The sequence below is a fragment of the Halichoerus grypus genome, chromosome 1 (genome assembly GCF_964656455.1).
Source record: "Halichoerus grypus chromosome 1, mHalGry1.hap1.1, whole genome shotgun sequence".
Classification (NCBI taxonomy): domain Eukaryota; kingdom Metazoa; phylum Chordata; class Mammalia; order Carnivora; family Phocidae; genus Halichoerus; species Halichoerus grypus.
In genome coordinates, this window is record NC_135712.1 from 78,709,020 (window position 1) to 78,728,298 (window position 19,279).

The 19,279-nt window shown below is 39.8% G+C and overlaps 1 long non-coding RNA gene across 1 annotated transcript; it reads left to right on the top strand.

The window, feature by feature from the left end:
* The first annotated feature begins 3,824 nt into the window (after positions 1 to 3,824).
* LOC118519303 (uncharacterized) lies at positions 3,825 to 14,782 on the top strand. Its single transcript, XR_013446107.1, has 4 exons — positions 3,825 to 4,434; positions 5,166 to 5,249; positions 10,788 to 10,845; positions 11,657 to 14,782. It is a non-coding gene; the product is annotated as an uncharacterized LOC118519303 (long non-coding RNA).
* The last annotated feature ends 4,497 nt before the right edge of the window (positions 14,783 to 19,279 follow it).

Consider the following 19,279-nt stretch of genomic DNA (forward strand, 5'->3'; position numbering starts at 1 on the left):
ATAAGGATATTTAAGTTCATTAGCATAAATAATGCTATAGGGATGCCTGGGTGGCTCAGTCCGTTAAGTGTCTGACTCTTGATTTTGGCTCAGGTCATGATCTCAAGGCTGTGAGATCGAGCCCCAAGTCGGGCTTCATGCTCAAAGTTTAAAAAAAAAAAAAAAAAAAAGGTGGTAGAAGTCTAGCTGCTGCTGGAGTAATTGCACAGCCATAAACAAACAAACAAACAAAAACGAATCCTAAGTCTCACACCTTAAATAAAAATTAGCTCAAGCAGGTCAGAAACTTGAATGAAACTATAAAACTTTTAGAAAAAAGTAGAAAATCTTCAAGATCTAGGCTGGGCAGAGTTTTAGACAACACAAAACACCACCCATAAAAGGAAAAATCAATAAATTGGACATTAACAAAGTTAAAAAATTTGCTCTCTGAAAGACTATTAAGAAGATGAAAAGACAGGCTACAGAATGGGACAAAATATTTACGAAACACATACCTGACAAAGAACTAATATTTAGGATATATAAACAAATCTCAGCAGAGTTAAAACAGGGAGAGTTTGGTAAAAGGATACAAACATTCAGTTATGAGATGTATAAGGTCTGAGAATCTAAAGTGTAACATGTGTCTCTAGTTGATAACATTGTGTTATATCACTGGCATATGCTAAGAGTAGAACTTAGATGTTCTCACACAAAAGGTAAATATGTGATGGATGCATTTACTGGAAGGGGGAATCTTTCACAATGTATACATATGTTAAATCATCACATTGTAGACTTCATCTTACAATTTTATTTGTCAGTTATACCATAGTAAAGCTGGGGGCAGGGGGCGGTTCCAAACAGTAAAACAAAAACAAAACAAAACAAAAAACCACACACAATCCAATAAAGAGACATTTCACTGAAGAGGATACATGGATTGCAAATGAGCACATGAAAAGATGTTCAATGTCATTAGCCAATTGGGAAATATTAAGAACTTAAAATGACAATGAGATATCACTAAATACCTACCAGAATAACTAAAATAAAAAATAGTGACAACACCAAATGCTGGAGAGAATTTGGAGAAATTGCTTCACTCATAACTTGCTGGTGGGCATACAAAATGGTACAGCAGTTTGGCAGTTTCTGAAAACCTGAACATGCAACTGCCATGCAACCCAGCAAATTGCATTTCTGGGCATTTATTCCAGCAAAATGAAGAATCCCAGTCACACAGAAACCTATACACAAAAGTTGACAGCAATTTTATTCATAAAAGCCCAATACCGGAATCTGTCCAGATGTCCTTCAGTAAGTGAATAGTTAAACTGTGGTATATCCATCACGAAATACTACTCAGCAAGAAAAAGACACAAACTACTGATGTAGGAAACAACTGGGATTAATCTCCAGAGAATTATGCTGAGTAAAAAATGCCAATTTCAAAAGGTTACATACCAAGTGCTTCCATTTATATTATAATCCTGAAAGGAGAATTTCAAAATTATAGAAATAGAGAACAGATTAATAGTTATCAGGGATTAAGAATGGGGTGGGGAACAGGTAGAAAGTGGGTATACTATTAAGGGTCAATGTGAGGGATTCTACTGGTGATGGAATGTTCTGTATCTTGACTACATCAATCTCACTATCCTAGTTGTAATATTATAGTGTAGTTTTATAAAATATGACCTTTGGGGAAAACTGGGTAAATGGCACAGATCTCTGCATTATTTCTTATAACTACTCATGAATGTACAATTATCTCAAAATCCAAAATTTAATTTTTAAAAATTTGATACAGAATATTTTTCCTCTCGATAATTACTGACAATGGATATAGTGGAGTTGTTCATGTTTGATACACTCATTATTTCAAGAAAAAGTTTTTAAAAAAAATCATATTCCAATGTCATTACTTGAATGTCAGCTGCAGTTGGGTAGTAATGTGTAGCATCAATTGTTTGCATTATTCTTCAAGTCACCAAGACTCTAAAAAAATCACAACCAATGAGCCTGCTAGAATCCAGTAATATGAATTTCCTTAAATGATATTTTTAAATCTCACATTAACAAGGAATAAGTTTGGATATTGTAGCCTGCACACAGAAATCAGATAGGTCTATAAAGAAAAATGTTTTTAAAATATTCACTATTCGAGGGACACCTGGGTGGCTCAGTCAGTTAAGCCCCTGACTCTTGATTTCAGTTCAGGTCATGATCTCAGGGTGGTGAGATCCAGCCCCACATAGGGCTCCACACTCAGCGGAGTCTGCTTGAGATTCTCTCTCCCTCTGCTCCTCCCCCCGCTCATGCACTCTCTCTCTCTCTCTCTAAATTAAATAAATAAAATCTTTAAAAAATATATTAAAGGGCGCCTGGGTGGCTCAGTTGGTTAAGCGACTGCCTTAGGTTCAGGTCATAATCCTGGAGTCCCTGGATCAAGTCCTGCATCTGGTTCCCTGCTTGGCAGGGAGTCTGCTTCTCCCTCTGACCCTCCCCCCTCTCATGTGCTCTCTCTCTCATTCTCTCTCAAATAAATAAATAAAATCTTTTTAAAAATTAAATAAATAAATAAATAAATAATAAAAAAATATTAAAAAGTCACTATTTGAATATGTTTGCTATTTGAAATGACTGGGGAATGCTTGTTTCCATCAAAGAAGTAAAAAATGTAAATACTGTGAAATTGACATATATTTCAAATGCATTTGAAAGTTAAAGTCCTTCTTAAACTGATAATTACTGACTGGATATAGCAGAGTTGATAATTACTGACAATGGATATAGCGGAAGAAAATAAAATCAATCTCCCTAAAATGAAAGAATTACGGTGATATTTATCACGAAATTTGTATTGCGTTAACCCCATTTACCAACATCTTTCAAAAATTTCTATCTTTGCATGAGTTAAATAACATAGGCTTAAAGACAGATTTGGAAATATACTGACATTGACTATCATGGTTATATTTAAAGATCTCTGTGATTAATCCGTTTGTGATTATGTAAAACAGCATCAGGATAATGTAGGTAGGTCAGATACCTGTTCCACTGTTGCATGATTTAATCCGTGTGAAGAGGAGACGTTTTAGATCTAATTCAAACTTTTACATCCACTTATTTGGAAACAAGGTACACTTTTATAATAGTACCTCCAACTATATATTTGTTTTGAAACAGATTTCAATTGCAGCTACTGCAAAGGTGAGTAAGAGGTAAACTGCTAATATGTAATGGATTTGACATTCCTTTCAACTTAGAACTAAATTAACATAGATGTTGCATTAATAGGAATCGTATTAATTTATCAATACTGTTTTCAAATAAAGTGAGTCGTTTAAAGTTTAGTTGCGTAAGAAATCTGTGATATGAAATTGGCATCTTGACTCTGGGCTGTATGTAAATTGAGGGCGAGGAAGAAACGGACTGAGAGCGCAGCCACGCTCGCTGGGAGCCCGGCAGTTGTTCGTGGAGAGGGCGCCCCCTGGAGGCCATGGCCGTTCCTCGCTCGTTGGCCCACTGGTCTCTGGCCCGCACCTGCCAAGGAAAGCGAATCTTTTTCTCGTTTATCCAACATGGGTATGACGCCACGCTGTGTGCCAAGCGCCAGGAGCGCACCGCGGCAAAACAGAGTACTAAGGAAGAATAGGGACGCGAAAGCCGGCGCAGGTACGAGCCATCCCGGAATCCGCCCAAACCCACAACTGACCCCAGGTTCTGCTGGGAGCTTGGCCCTGCGCGCGGCCGGGGGCGGGGCTTGTCGCCCGGGGGCGGGGCCTGTCGCCCGCGGAAACCGCCCGCGGAAACCACCCGCGGGCCGCGCGCCCTGCCAGGCCCGGGGTTCCGTTGAGCGGCTGCTGGTAGGCGCCCTGAACGGTTGCCTCCCAACGGACGCCAGTGGCGGGAGAGGGGTCTCTGAGGCTCCGGGCACCGAGGCCCCTGCGACTGCGACCGGGGCAGTGGCGAGGCCCGGTTGCCCTTTTCGACGCCGCGACGGGCTGCAGCGACAGTGGCTATGGTTTGGGTTGGTTGCGACCGGCCCGGGTGGGCCTCGGGGCCCGGTGGCCGACCGGCCTTTGCCCGCCCCAGTCCCCTACAGCTGGAGGTGTGCGTCTCCCCCGTGGGGGAGAGGCGGAAGTGCGGGCGCGGGTACGCAAAGTCCCCTCTCCTCGCCTTGACCGGGTCCGCCCTCCCGGGTCAGGGGCCGGAAGCCGGGCCGCCGCTCCCACCAACTCCCGCGGAGGGAGCTCCGGAATTCCCTCCCTGGCAGCGCCTGTTTGTGGCTTGGCGAGGGGAAAGTTGACTCTGAAGTAGCCTCGAAGGGACTCCTGCTCAGGCCTGGAGTCACGTTGCAGGTGTCAGTCTGTTGTTACCCAACTTGGGGTCCCAGAAGCTTGACCTTACGAATACCCGGGATGCTCAGTGGTTTAATCAGCAAAGGCAAGTCTTACCCACCTCCTTGGTCCCCTCACTACTTTTTTCCAAAGGGTTCTCACTGGCCTCAAAACCTCTTCCTCAGTGAATTCTAGTCCACGTGATTTTGGAGTCTCCTTTAAGGTTCAGGTCCTCAGGGATAGACTAGGTAATGTCACCACTTCCTTGCTTCCTCCAGGGGCAGAAGCCTCTGCGGGCACCGGCTTCACGGAGGTCCAGCTGTGCAGTCACACAAGGCTCCATGCTCAGAAGGAGGGCCTTGCACTTGTTTAAATGCTCTGCAGTCACAGTTCGAAGTTCTTAATTTTTTTTTTTAAAGATTTTATTTATTTATTTGACACAGAGAGAGAGAGAGCACAAGCAGGGGGAGAGGGAGAAGCAGGCTTCCCGATGAGCAAGGAGCCCGACACGGGGCTGGATCCCAGGACCCTGGGATCATGACCTGTGCTGAAGGCAGACGCTTAACCGACTGAGCCACCCAGGTGCCCCGAAAGGCCACTGGGCCCAGCAAATTATAAACCTGGTACTGGCCCCAACTCTCATCTTTTCCTGAAGGCCTTCTTTGATAAAATTCAATTATATAAAAAACAGTTAAAAAGGATTCTTCTCTAGACCACTCAGTAGCTACTAAGACATCAAGAGACAGAGGGGGGATGATTCTATTAACTAAACTTACAGTTGTTGGAATCATGAGACCTTTCTGATCCAGTGCTCACCCCTCACCCCTCATATTTCAGGGCCTTTGAAGAATATGCAGAATGTGAAAGTACCACACTTCTGAAGGCAACGATGTTTGGTTCCTTGCCCAAGGATAGAAGCAGGTGAGAAATCAGCTGTATTAATGGGTGCTCTGGGATTACTTTCACAGATGCCCTGGAAGGGCTGGTGCAGGTGTGGTGGGGAGGGGGGGAGGACACTTCAGGAAGGAAGCTGAGAGGCTCTATAGCTGTGCTGTCCAGTACCGTAGCCACAAACAACAAGTGGCTATTGTGCCCTTAAAATGAGGCAAGTCTAAAATAAGATGTGCGTCACTCATCATCAGGAAAATGCAAATCAACACTATAATCAACAAATCAACACCTCGCACCTGTCAGAATGACTAAAATCAACAACACAAGAAACAACAGGTGTTGGTGAGGATGTGCAGAAAGGGGAACCCTCTTGCTTTGTTGATGGGAATGCAAACTGGTACAGCCACGATGGAAAACAGTATGGAGTTGCCGCAAAAAGTTAAAAGTAGAATTACCCTATGACCCAGCAATTGCACTACTAGGTATTTACCCAAAGAATACAAAAATACTAATTCAAAGAGATACATGCACCCCAGTGTTTATAGCAGCTTTATCTACAATAGCCAAATTATGTAAACATCCCAGGTGTCCATCGACTGATGAATGTATAAGGAAGATGTGGTGTGTGTATATATATATATATATATATATATATATATATATATATATATACACATACACATACATACACACACACACACACAATGGGATACTACTCAGCGATAAAAAAGTACAAAACCTTACCATTTGCAATTACATGGATGGAGCTAGAGAGTATTATGCTAAGTGAAATAAGTCAGAGAAAGACAAATACCATATGATTTCACTCACATGTGGAATTTGAGAAACAAAACAAATGAGCAAAAGGAAAAAAAAAAAGGAGGTAAACCAAGAAACAGACTCTTAACTATAGAGAACAAACTGATGGTTACCAGAAGGGAGGGGGGTGAGGGGATGGGTTAAATAGGTGATGGGGATTAAAGAGGACACTTGTGATGAGCACCACGTAATGTATGGAAGTGTTGAATCACTGTATTAATCACCTGAAACTGATATTACACTGTATATTAACTGGAATTTAAGTACAAACTTAAAAATATAGATGTTAACAGGAGTCTTTAAAAAAATAAAAATAAAATAAGATGTGCTATAAGTGTAAAATGTACACCAGATCACCAGATTTTAATGTCTTGTTTCTTAAAGTAAAATACTCTATTTTTATGTTGATTACATGCTAAAATATTTTGAATATATTGAGTTAAATAAAATATATTAAAATTAATTTCACCTGTTCCTTTTTACTTTTTAATGTGAATACTAGAAATTTTATATATGTAGTTCACATTATGTTTCTTTTGGAGACCACTCTTCTAAAGATTTCAGAGTATTGAAAACTACTTAAAATGTTCAGAAAAATTGCTTCTCCCCAAAAAACTCGCATTGCCCTTCCTCTCCCAAAGAACACTCCTGTGTAGTCTAGAACTGCAGAATTATTATAGTCACTCGTACAGGAAAGTCTCAAACTTCTGTCCACTCTTGCCATTGGAACCGATTCAGATGCTGGCAGAACTGTTTCTACTGCTTTGTCTGTTTGTCTGGTTTTGTAGAAGTAAACTATAGAGAATGCAGAGAAGGGAAGGAAGAAGTAACAAGGGAAGGTCACTGCACCAACCTTAGCTCTAAATTATTATATTATTACAAATTATGGGATTACAGCAGCCTTGGCCTGACTCCTTCTTGTCAGTCATGCTACCTTAGAAAAATAATTAGCTTTAGTGAAGAAATTGCCTGGTGCACTGGTCTGAAGTATAGATAGGAGCAGAAAATTGTCTATATTCAAGCTCTCACTTGAGCAGCATCCTTCAGTTATGGAAAATACAAGATATTGGGTAGACTCCAGTATCTTCAGTGTTTTGAATGTCTCTTAAAAGCAATGTGGTAAGTGAAGATGTCAACTCTAAATCAATGTGTATTGGAAGCTGGTCCTAACCCAGTCCTCCTAGAGCCTCTAGTTCCCTGGAAAGTGGCCCTAGTGTGGGAATGTGAGTGAAGCAGGAGGAGGGGGTGGGGAGGATTGGTGCCTTGGAATAACTTGGAATTCTGGACTTTCTGCAATTTTCAGTAGGTTGAAGCTCAAGCATTTCTCCTGGCACCTAATAAGACATATATCAAATCAATGTACACTAAGAAGAGCTAGCTTGATCTTATCATGATCTTGACTTTAGGCAGTGAAGGCATCTTGACCTATATAGTCTTTCTCATTAGAAGTTTTAAAACTACAAATTCAATGTCTTTAGTAGACATAGGACTATTCAGGTTATGTATTTAAGTGAGTCTTAGTCATTTGTGTCTTGAAAAGAGTTTGTGTATTTCATCTAAGTTTCGAATTTATGGGCATGCAGTTGTTTGTGATATTGTCATATTCTTTTAATGTCCAAGACCTGTAGTGATGGCCACTTTTTCATTTCATTGCTTTGGTACTTTGTCTTTTTCTCTTTTTTATCAGTCAGGCTACAACAATCTATTGACATTTTGGGCTGAATAATTATTTATTGTACAGGGTTCACCTTTCTAGGATGTAGGATGTCCAGCAACATTCCTGGCCTTTATACCCACTAGATGCCAGTAGCATTGCATCCTTATCCCTACCCCCACCCCAACTGTAACAATCAGAAATGTCTCAACGTTGCCAAATGTCTCCTGAGAGGCAGAATTACTTACTCCTGGTTGAGAACCACTGCGTTAGGCTACCAGTTATCTTTTGGAGCAGTTAAAAAAAAAATAAGAACAAATATATCTTTTGTACTTTACTTTCATTTTAACTATTTCTGGAAATCTTCATTTCTTTGTGTAGATGCAAGTTCTGTTTAGTATCATGTTCTTTCTGTTGAAGGAAGTTGTTTTGACCTTTATTTTAGTGCAGGTCTGTTGATAATAAATTCTCTTGGTTTTGTTTGTTTTTTCGTTTTTTGTCTGTTTTTTGAAGTCTACTTTTCCATCATATCTGAAAAATATTTTCCCTGGGCACAATATTCTGCATTAACAGTATTTTTCCTTTAGTGTTTTACAGTTATTACTCCACTGTATTCTGAGTTGCATAGTTTCTAAGTCAGCTGTAATTCTTTGTTTCTCTGTACTGTATCTTTTTCTCTGTGGCTACCTGCAAGATTTTCTCTTTAACTTTGACTTTTCAGCAGTTTGAATATAATATGTTGGAGTGTGTATTTTTTGGTGTTTATTCTGCTTGGGAATCTGAGCTTTTTGTACCTGTGGTTTGGTATATTTTATTATTTTTGGAAGATTCAGCCATTCTTCAAATGTTTCTTCTGTTCTCTCTCTCTCCTTAAATTCCAAATACACTTTTATTAGACTGTTTGATATTTCCTACAACACTTGAACACTTACTTGGGTTTTCTTGACACTTTTTTATCTTTGTATTTTAGTTGGGTAATTTCTATTATAGAGCTTCAATTCATGCTTTCCAAGTTCATGCTGTATCAAGTGTACTGATTGGCTTTTTGAAGGTATTCTTCATCTCTGTTACTGTGTTTTCTGTTAGCATTTCCATTTGACATAGTTTTTATCTCTACTGAAATTTTCTATCTGATCATTCCTGTTATCCACCTTTAATATGTATGATTAATATATTAATTAATGCTATTTTAAATTCCTCTTATAGTTCCAACACTTAGGTTATCTCTGAGCCTCATTCTGTTGGTTGATCTCTCTCTTAACAATGGGTTGTTTTTCTTTTTTTTTATGTGTCTGATAATTTTCTATCCAATGCTAGGCATCTTGTATAAAACAGTAGAAATTAAGATAATGTATGAGTCAAATAAGCATGTTTCTTCTTCTGCTAGGTCAGTAATGTGGAGTGTTGAATCAGTCAGTAGTAAAGCTGGGTTTGGGTTTTATTGTCCTACCTTCAGTACACCATTGATTTCAATTTCCTGTAGTGTTACCTTATACTTAAAGTGTGGGCTGGAATGCTGCAGGGATTTTCTCAATATTCCTTTTTCACTCTCAGCTTCTAGCCTTCCTTTTAACTTGCACCAAAAGGGCCTCTCTCCATGCCTTTGCCTTTCCCTCTGCTTGTAACCTGCTGCTTGATAGCTTGGTGGTAGTGGGAGCCAGAGGACCAGTCATCTTGGTCCAACCTCTCTTAAGCAAGCCTTATATGTTTAGGCCTTCAAAGTGGGGCTTCCTCAGCCCCTCAGTCTCCCTATGACAGACAAAATTCTACCTTGCATCTTTGATGAGTCTTGAGAAGATGAGTCTTCTGATTCCTGTAATTGTATTGACATGAGGTCTTGGGCCCAAGACTGTTTCCTGTCCCTTCTTACCCAGGGACAGAAGCTCTTTGTCCTCTCACTCCTACTCTTATGCAATATCAAGGGCCCTTTACCTGAGCCCTGGAGGCAACAGAGTCTGCTGCCCCTTTCCCAATGGCTTGAAGCTATCATTCATAGGAAGGGGATGGCAGGATTTGGGCGTTTTCCACAGTGGGAGCTTACTCTCCTCCAGCAAGGCCTTCCCCTCCAAGGGTGGCGCTCTGTGGTATCCTCCTTGTCCCCACTTTTTCTCATCAGCACCCAGTGAGAACATGGAGAAGAGGCTGTAAGTGGAAACAAGCTCCTTTTTTGTCTGAGGCTCTGAGGGATTATAAACTTTCATCCTTTTCCCCACTTGGCCTTTAGCAATTTGTTAACAATTTTAGCTGAATTCTTAGTACCTTTTATGGTACTTGATATCTCTTCTACAGTGCTCACATCCTATCTTCTTGGTGGGGCCAGTCTTTCCTTGGAGCTCAGGCTACTTGCTTGGTCTGTGACCCTTGCTAGGATGTCCAACCATCCCAATTTGTGTGGAACTGAGGAGTTTCCCAAGACATGGGACTTACAGGACTAAAATGAGGAAAAGTCCAATTAGTTACCCTAACCTCAGCTCTCCAACAGGTTTAAGAAAAGATTTTCTATAGTTTTTCTAGTTGTTTAGGTAAGAGTGATGTTCTTTCTAGGTTTCTACATCCTAGGTAGAAGCCAAATTAGTGAAATACACATGTTGAATGTGAACAAAAATTGTTCTTGAGATACTAAAAAGCCATACTGTTTTTTACTAAGGCAGACGGATTTTTGTGAAATTTTCCCTAAAATAGAGAATAAGCAAAATTAGTTTAGTCTCTGCCATTCTTTTGTCTGTCAACAACAGATTTATCCTATTACCTAAATAAACTCCAGCTGAAGAGGTAGATTCTTACCTATTCTTCCTATAACTCTACTCAACATTCAGCTAGCACTAGATTTGGATTTTACTTCCAGCAGGTGAGTAGCTCCTATAGATTTTTTAGTGAAACCAAAAAAAAGAAAGAAAGAAAAAATCTTGATGCCCTTTTGTGGAGGAGGAATAAGGCTGAGTACAGTAATAGGCTTTCAACAGTAGTGACCACCTCTGGGTAAATGTGTATGTACGTGTACACATGTGTGTATAATTTTGCTATCAACTGTCTGGGAACATACTTGATTTACATTGCCATTGGTAGTACATCTGGTCTTGTGGTTTTTATTTCAGATATCAAGGGAGCCTGGGAGTGTTTGTGACCCCTCCAGCCAGCACTAATGGTAATGAGGTAGGCAGCCTCAAGGCAATGCTTTATATTTTGTGTGATGATGAAGACTCTTTCATTTGCTCAGTTATTCCTTGGAGTATCCAAGAGAAATACTTACAGCTGTTCAATGAGCTTGTAGGCTGTATATATGATATCTTTCTATTAAAATTGTCAATAGTTTGATTAGTATAAGAAATATGGCACAGAAACCTTAAGGCCAGGAGCATGTATAATCTCAACAGCTGTGGGGTTTATATGGCAGTAGATATAATAGCTAAGATGTATAGTGTTTATCATGTGTCAAGCATTGTTCTAAAAGTTTTACATCTATCAACATATTGAATCCTCACACATAGAAGCTTCATAACAATCCAGGGGCATCTTGGTGGCTCAGTCAGTTAAGTGTCTGCCTTCAGCTCAGGTCATGACCCCAGGATCCTGGGATCGACCTCCGTGTTGGGCTCCCTGCTCAGCGGGGAGCCTGCTTCTCCCTCTCCCTCTGCCATTCCCTGTGCATGTGCTCTCTTGCTCTTTCAAATAAGATCTTAATAAAAAAAAAAAAAGAAACTTCATAACAATCCTAGGACATTAGGTATTATTATCTACATATTACAGATTAGGAAAATGAGGAACAAAGAATTTTGGTAATGTGTTCAGGTCACACTGAACAAATGATGACTTAAGCTCATGTAGTCTGTTTCCAGAGTTCTTTTAACCACTATGACAAAGACAAAGAAGAGGTAAAGATTTCAACTTTCAGGAGGGTATATAGTAGTGTGGGAGCTGTGTATAGGTCAACAAAAAGACCTTTCAAATAACATTTTGATTTTAGGTTATGTACCAAATAGAGATGTATGGAAAGCTAAAAGAGGACATGCTAAGGAAGAGGACTCAAAAAATGATAAAGTGATGTTTTGTACTCACTACAAGTCAACAAAGTATGAATTACACCGACAGGTATGGTCAAATATTCGATTTAAACTTCACGTAATACAGGTAACCCAGTAATGGGGAAATGCTGCAAAAACAACTTGCAGGAAGATCTCTACTTCTCTTCAGGAGATACCTGAATACTTCCCATTTCAAAATTGAAGATGACTTAGATGCTACTTGCCGTACAGAAGAAATTGAGGCTGTGAAAATTTTATCAGCTCCATTTATGATTAAGTGACTGAGAATAAAACCAGTGAACAGTATATAAAAGAACTTTGGTTTAAAGGTGACAACGTGGACATTATCAACTCACATGAAGCACAATGAGATTCACAAATGACTAGAAAATTCCATAACCCTCCAAACCAATCCTTGTAATCATAGGACACCTAGGGGAGCAGGACAGTCAACAGGTACATCCACAACTTTGGTGAAGTCTGTTGGCAGGGACTCTGACTTTCATGAAAAAGTAGGATGCTTTGAGGGCCTGTGATTGGTTTTTCAAGTCAAGTGATTATTATAAGAAAATATTGTTTATAACTATGGATGGGATGAAATCTTGAACCTAACCTAAGAGCAATCACCAAAATCCTCTCCATACCTACTGGATGACCTACATGACTTTATACAGCTCTTAATAGGCACTCATTGCCATGTGAATTTGATATTCTCATGGAGGCAAAAATAATCCGAGAGTAAGGTGAGAGTACTCAGATTGTATTGAACGGTATAATAATGTGGAAATTCTGTAGGATGTTTTCTTAAAGCTAATTTTGACCAGGGACGAAAATGTTTAGAGTGTTGGTAATCTAGTATAGCTTATAGCCCTTAATAAAAGGATGTTATATTTGCTTTACTATAGTACTTGTCCTCCAGACAAGTGAAAGAATTTAACAACCTCAGCTACATTATGATAATCTGGAATTTTCTACTCAAAAGAATTGAGTGAGGATGTACTTTTGAAGGGCCAATTCAGTACTTAAGGCATTGTCAACAATGAGTAGAAAGGGGAGCACTGTTCTACTAGGATCAGCTCTACTCCAAAACTGTGGTTATGCCTTTTTTTTTTTTTTAATGAGTATTACTTACTAAATTGAAATGATCCCACAAAACACTTGGTTTGAGTCTTGATGAAGGATGCCTTGTAGATAATGGATGCAGAGGACATTGGTTTGGAGTGTTTAGTGAATGTGGCTTCTCAGGTCTCCCCAGCTGTTCCAAGGACAGGTGTTTAGGCTGGTGATACTCAGGTTCTGCCTGCCCAGGATGGAGAAGCTTTCCAAGCCTCTTATATCCCCAACTACATTGTCCCAAAATTCTAGTATATTACATGGTTACAAAAAAAAAGCAAGGAATGATCCTTGGTCATTAATGATCCTTGCTAGGCTACCAACATTATCTTGCTACATTGCCTACAGTTGATATAATAATGATTAGGCATCTTACACAGTCATATTTTGATGTTGTAAGAAAGAGGAAGTTGTGAGGGGCATATGAATTCAGGTCTGCAATGGTCAGAGGTATAGTGGGAGTTAAGCAAAGCACTCTGGTCAGTTCTTACCACATAAATGGGAAGGTATGTCTGGGTGTTGAAGGTGTCTGTGACCACTCTCATGGTACTTATAGGCCTAACAAAACTCAACTGCATATGTTTTTTCCATGGTCTCAGTAGTTTGCCACACCTGGCTGTGGGAACCGTTTGGTTGTTCAGATACCTGTCTGGCACATCACAAGGCCTAGACAGCCACTGACTAGTTGCCAGAGTCAGAAACTCTGCTGTTATAATTGTTTCCTCACAGAGTAATCATGAGGGCTTGTGTAATAGGATATGTTGGTGCTATGAATCAAAAATGGCAAGTATTAACTTGTATAACAGTGTAACAAAAAGTATTTTGTATAAATATAAGAAACCTGAGTAGGAACTTAAAAGTGCAATCTGCACTGATCAATTTAATTTGGTGCCTCTCAACCTTTTTTTTTTTTTTTTTTGCATAGTTCCTCTTCCCACAAAGAGATTTTCTATATTTTCTCTTAAAGTGTGCACAGATTTAAGGCCAGTTGCTGAATATTGCTTTTCCCCCATAGGTGAGGATAAATGAAAAGAGTAGGATGGATCTTACTGTTACTACAGGCAGTACTAGGTATTTTATTTTCAGGTTGTATTTGGAGAGAAGCAAGCATCTTTGCCTCTTTGGAGTAGGAAGTTCAGACTGGTAAAAGGTAGCTCTTCTCCCTTTTTTTAATTTAGGGGAAAAATTAAAGTAACTTTTTACATTGGGCACTTTTTCTTGTTAAAAGTTTAAGGTGATTGTTGTTTATTTTTGCAGGTATTTTTACAAAGAACTAAGATTATAAGCAGTGTCATATCTCTGGGTTTTAAACAACTTTTAAACAGGGTTTTTAGAAACTTAGACTAAATTATTCTTGCCTTGAGTTTTAAAGCCATTTAATTTTGTGAGCTAATTACATTAGGAACTAAAGTGAAGTAGGTAATGTCTTGGAACTTTGCCACCTTTTACACTTTCTACTTTGGGAGTTGATTATAAATGAGGGTGGTGGGATGAAGGTGGATAGAATTAGTGCAGTGGCATTGGACTTACATAATTGAATGGAAAAAGGACAACCATTGATCTCATCATGCATTAAAATATAAACCTATAATTTAATTATTACACTGTGTAACCACCACTGAGATCAAGAAAGAGAAGATTCCCAGCCTTCCACATGTTGCTTCCAAATTACAACCCTTCTCCCCACAGGTAACCACTATTCTGACCTTAGAGTAATTCCTTTTTTTATAGCAGTGTTCCTCATCTGGCATGAGCATCATCTGGGAACTTGTTAGAAATGCAAATTCTTGGGCCCTTCCCAAGACCTAACACAGTTATACATTTTTGTGTGGGGGATGAATATTTATGTAGTTAAAGTGTACAGCAGTGATTCTCAAGCTTTAGCGTGTATGAGAATGACCTGGATGGCCTATTAAAACAGAGGTGCTGGGGCCTACACCTAGAGTTTTTGATGATCTCTTTCTGGTTGTCTGTTTTATTTACTGATTCTAATTTTCTTATGTGCTGGGCATGTTTGACTCTGTGCAAGTCATTGCACTTGAAATGTTATTTTGCAGGAATAACTGTGAGGCCTATAATGCAAGTACTTTGCTCCAAAGAGTATTTGCATTTGCTTCTGACAGGCACCTGGGGGCACTATCAGTCTGGGATCGCCTGTTCAAAGTTTGATTTTTCCTGGACAACTCAAGGGATTCTTACTTATGTTTTAATTCTCTTTAGATTATCCCAGTTCTTGTTCCCTTCACTCTGAGATCCCGGAACCCAGATTGTTGTAGGGGAAAGCCTCCTGTCAGATTCCCCAGCTTGTTTGGATCCAGAGTTTGTCCCCTTCTGTACCCTGAAAGGCCATGAAAATGGAGGGTCTGAGTTCCTGGGATTAGCTAGTACTCTCAGGGAGAAAGTGGCTTCTGGCTTGTTCACCTCTCTAGATTCTTGACTTCTCTTTACTTTTGGCCTGATAATTCCTTACTATTTTGTAATCTCTTTGATGCTTTTGAAAAGATTATTTTAAATATATTTTATCCAGTTTTTTTAGTCGTTTTCAGTTATAGGACTGATGTGAACAACCTGAACCACCTTTACCAGAAGGGAAATCTGGGAAATAAATTATTAATGCATAGGATTTTTTTCAAAATACTGTGGTTTTTCAAAACATTAAAAATCTATGGATATTTATATCCTTAAAAAACTTTTGTTTTTAGCTTACAACTTCTCCCAGACATGGGCCACACAAGAGGGTTTTGGTATAAAAACTCTCCTTATGAAAAGATTCCCAGGGTTGCATATTTATGACCTTTAACCACTCCAAAAGGCTCTGATATTTCTGGTGGGTTCCAAGGAATGCTTACCACAACTTGAGAAACCCTGACAAAATGCAGAGATGTGCCTAGTACAGGACCCATTTTGCAGTTTATGGGTTTATTTTTGCCTAGAGCTTTAACCAGTCTGGACATACCAAATTTAGGAAGCATAGATGGCTTACACTTTTATCCCTAATGTTTCTGTCTGGGATAACATGTGGAATGCCCCAAACTTTATTTACTGTCAAGTTCTAAGCACTTGATAGATGATATTTTAACCACCTCCCTCTCTCCCCCCAGAAGTATGTCATATCATCTTTCTTTCCTGTTTGACGCCTATGTCATGTTGCTCCCTTGAGATAGGCAAGATTCTCAAAGAGAAAATACCCCTTCCCAGCCCATTGCTGACAAATCAGAATACATTCTTTCTGGATAGGAATGATTCTGTTATATTTATCTTTAGATATCTTTTGAAGGGGATTGGAGATGGAAGTACACTAATGCTACACACGTGCATTTGGAAGGTAAACTGGTAGGCTTTCCAGATGGCAGAGATTGTTAGTAATATGGTGAGACACTTTATCTTGAATACTCTCACTGATGCTTGATGATTAGGATGTGTAGCAATCTGTGTAGGCTAGGTTTGGGATAGGAATGAACAGACTCTGAGAGCTATTTGTAGAGTCCTCTAAGGATACTTGACAGTCATTTGATGAATGTCAGGATCCCCTGAAGGTGGTAAGGGTTAGTTGTAGTGGAGCACACAACCTCTCTAAGTTGTGTGTCGGGATAAATGCCAGAATTTAATCCTGATGGTAGCAAGCATTAGCGTTATCTCAAATAAAGGCTATAACCCAACTAGTTAGAGCAGAGAATGCCTTAAGGCAGTAGAACACATGCTGCTCCCCAGTACCTTTCTCTGCCTTTCTTTTCCCTCCCTGAGATGTGCCCAAAATCTATGCATAGGCTTATGGTACTAATGCAGGATGGGAGTCCCACCAGGTCAGAGGGACACTGAGTCCTCAGTCTGTGTTTTTCTTTATCAATTTAGAGCATGATGTCATCGATATCTAAATCAGTAAGCCTGGATTCTTGTTACCTTGTTGCTGGACCTAAAGTTCATGTTTTGTGTATAGACTTTCAAACTGTACCCCAGTATGTAGGAACTCTCCAGTTCAGAGCTACAAATAATGGGCATGTGGGTGGGAGGAGGGTGCTTTCCGTATAACACAGGGGCTTTCCAACCCTGGGATTTCTCAAGTTACAATACTTAAAAAGTCATGACCCAGCCCAATCCACCCCTTAGTTGATAGCTTTTATATGGACCAACACATTGATCTCCAGACCAATATGATGCCATCATTTATTACTTTCACACAATTCATCCCTTAAAAATAGAAATAGTGCTGTCACAAATAAACTTCCTTATTATAATTCCTACTTTACTAAAAGGTGTGAAGAACTAGGACCACATGAAGTCCACTCAGTTTAACCATTTCCTTATGGACATAGCTTACTGAATCCCATGTGTTTGGGGACTTGTCTGGGATATAAGTATTTTCCCTCTTTAATAGCACATGCTCCTCCTCCCTCCCTGGCTAGAATATAATCTTAAGGGCATGTAGTTGGAGACCACCATATATCTTATGGCTACAGTTTCTTCCGCATTATTGTTGCATAGCTGGTCACCTATAGCTGTATCACAGATCTTTGAAGTAGCCCTGTCAATCTGAACTTTGGAAATTATATACTCCATTCTATTCTGTTCCTGAGCGCAATCGGGATTTGTGGGAGCTATTTAATGGCTCCCAGTGATGGGCTAGTTAGTTCCAAGTAGCATCTCCCCCTGTATTCCTCAGGCAGCCATTGGTGCACACGCAGTCCTCGTATCCAGTAAGTGGGAGAATTAGGAGTAGACCTGCACCTTTTGCCAAAACCGAGTCCAATTTTTGGTACTTGATATGGACATTATAATATAGGACTGTTATGAGCATCCTTGATATCTGGTGCTGGTGTCTAATCCCTTTAGCTCAGACTCAGAGAAAACATATTTAGATAGGGTGGGACTATGCCTTAGAACAACAGGAGCCAGGGAATGGATCATCTCCCTCATGGGTCCAGTTAAATGATCAGGTACGATCAACCCTGTTCCAGGTGATAGAGATTTGATAAATATAATGTTCACGATCCCCACATATATTTTCTCTCTTAACTGCAGTAGAGCCTTCCATTTATTATTACTTTTAAGCTTAGTCTTTGCGTAGGCTATCCAAGTTCTGGATTTTGCCTGGCGTTTTACTCAGTACCATGATTTCCCATCCCTCAATTGTTCTAGAATAAAGTATGTATCTCCAACTGTTGGGATATGTATTATTCTGTGTCTGAAGCCTCTACACTAATTAGATAACTTGGCATAGAGCCAAATAAGCAATTTAATATTTTCCTGAGAAAAGTCAATTACCATAGGTGTTATGAGTCACCTGAGATGTCTAGGGCAATGACCATGATCATTCCTTCAAGGTAAAACTATAGCCGATGTTTTTTGTACTAAAATGAGGACTGTTGGCTTATTGGCTGCAACCTTATTTAAATTGGTATTATAGTTAGCCCTTCCATAATTAATCTTCAGTGTCTTCAGTGCAGGTAGCAGAGACCTCTTTGAGTTTCTTTCAAGAAGTTTCCATGCAGAGTTACCTCCAGCTATAGCAATATGTGATTGGCATTGAACTTTTGGGTAATACCTGGTCAGAGCTCCAAGCCAAAGAGTTCCCAGAAGGGAGCACTCTACTCACCTTCCTCACTGGGAACTAATACCTGGAATAGTACAATACACATCTTTGTGTTACTAAACTTCTTTGTCTTACTACAATAAAGTTTTCTTTGAGAAGACTTTCAAATGAGGATGACTCCCAGAATGTGGCCAATACAACCACTGTTCTCAAGGGAAGAGATGGTAGACTCATTGGTTTGACAGCAACTCAGTCCAGTTCTTGCCCTGCATCTTTCCAAGTTTGTTTCTGAAGTGGTTGGAGCCAAGTAGCCACTGGTAGAAATTCTTATAGAAGGGATGGTGAAGTCCTATACAAAGAGTAGAAGAGGGTCAGCTAGATGCTTTTCTATAGGTGGCTAAAGTCATCATTCAGTCAACCTAGGATGAACTGTGATAGGTAGCTTAAGGTTCTTTTTTGTGTGGGGAGAAAAGGAGAGGATGGGGCAGAGATAGTAGTGTATCTTCCCTATTTTTATTATCTATTCAGTATTTTCAGGCCTGTTATCTCTGTTAGCCTATAGACTCCTGCAAGGTTACTTGTGACTTGGTGTTCATGAAACATTTGTGTCTCAACCACACCCCACTCTGTACCCCACCCTCCATACCCACAGGTCTGTTACTTGCACATAAAGCCTCCTGTTCCCAAGTGTTCTCAGTAGAGGAAGTGTCCTAATTTGGGGTCATGGGCCTCCCCTTTAGGGGCATTTGTCTCAGAACTGTCTGAAGTTTGGATATAGGTTTGAAGGGCAGACAGTATGGTTGACAAACTCTATTATTTCTCTTGGTATTTCCTTACCACGACCATTAATGGGTTGCCCATCAATTTGGGCTTTTTTTCAATCTTATCTTTTAATAGCTAGACCAATAGGTCTTTCTACTGA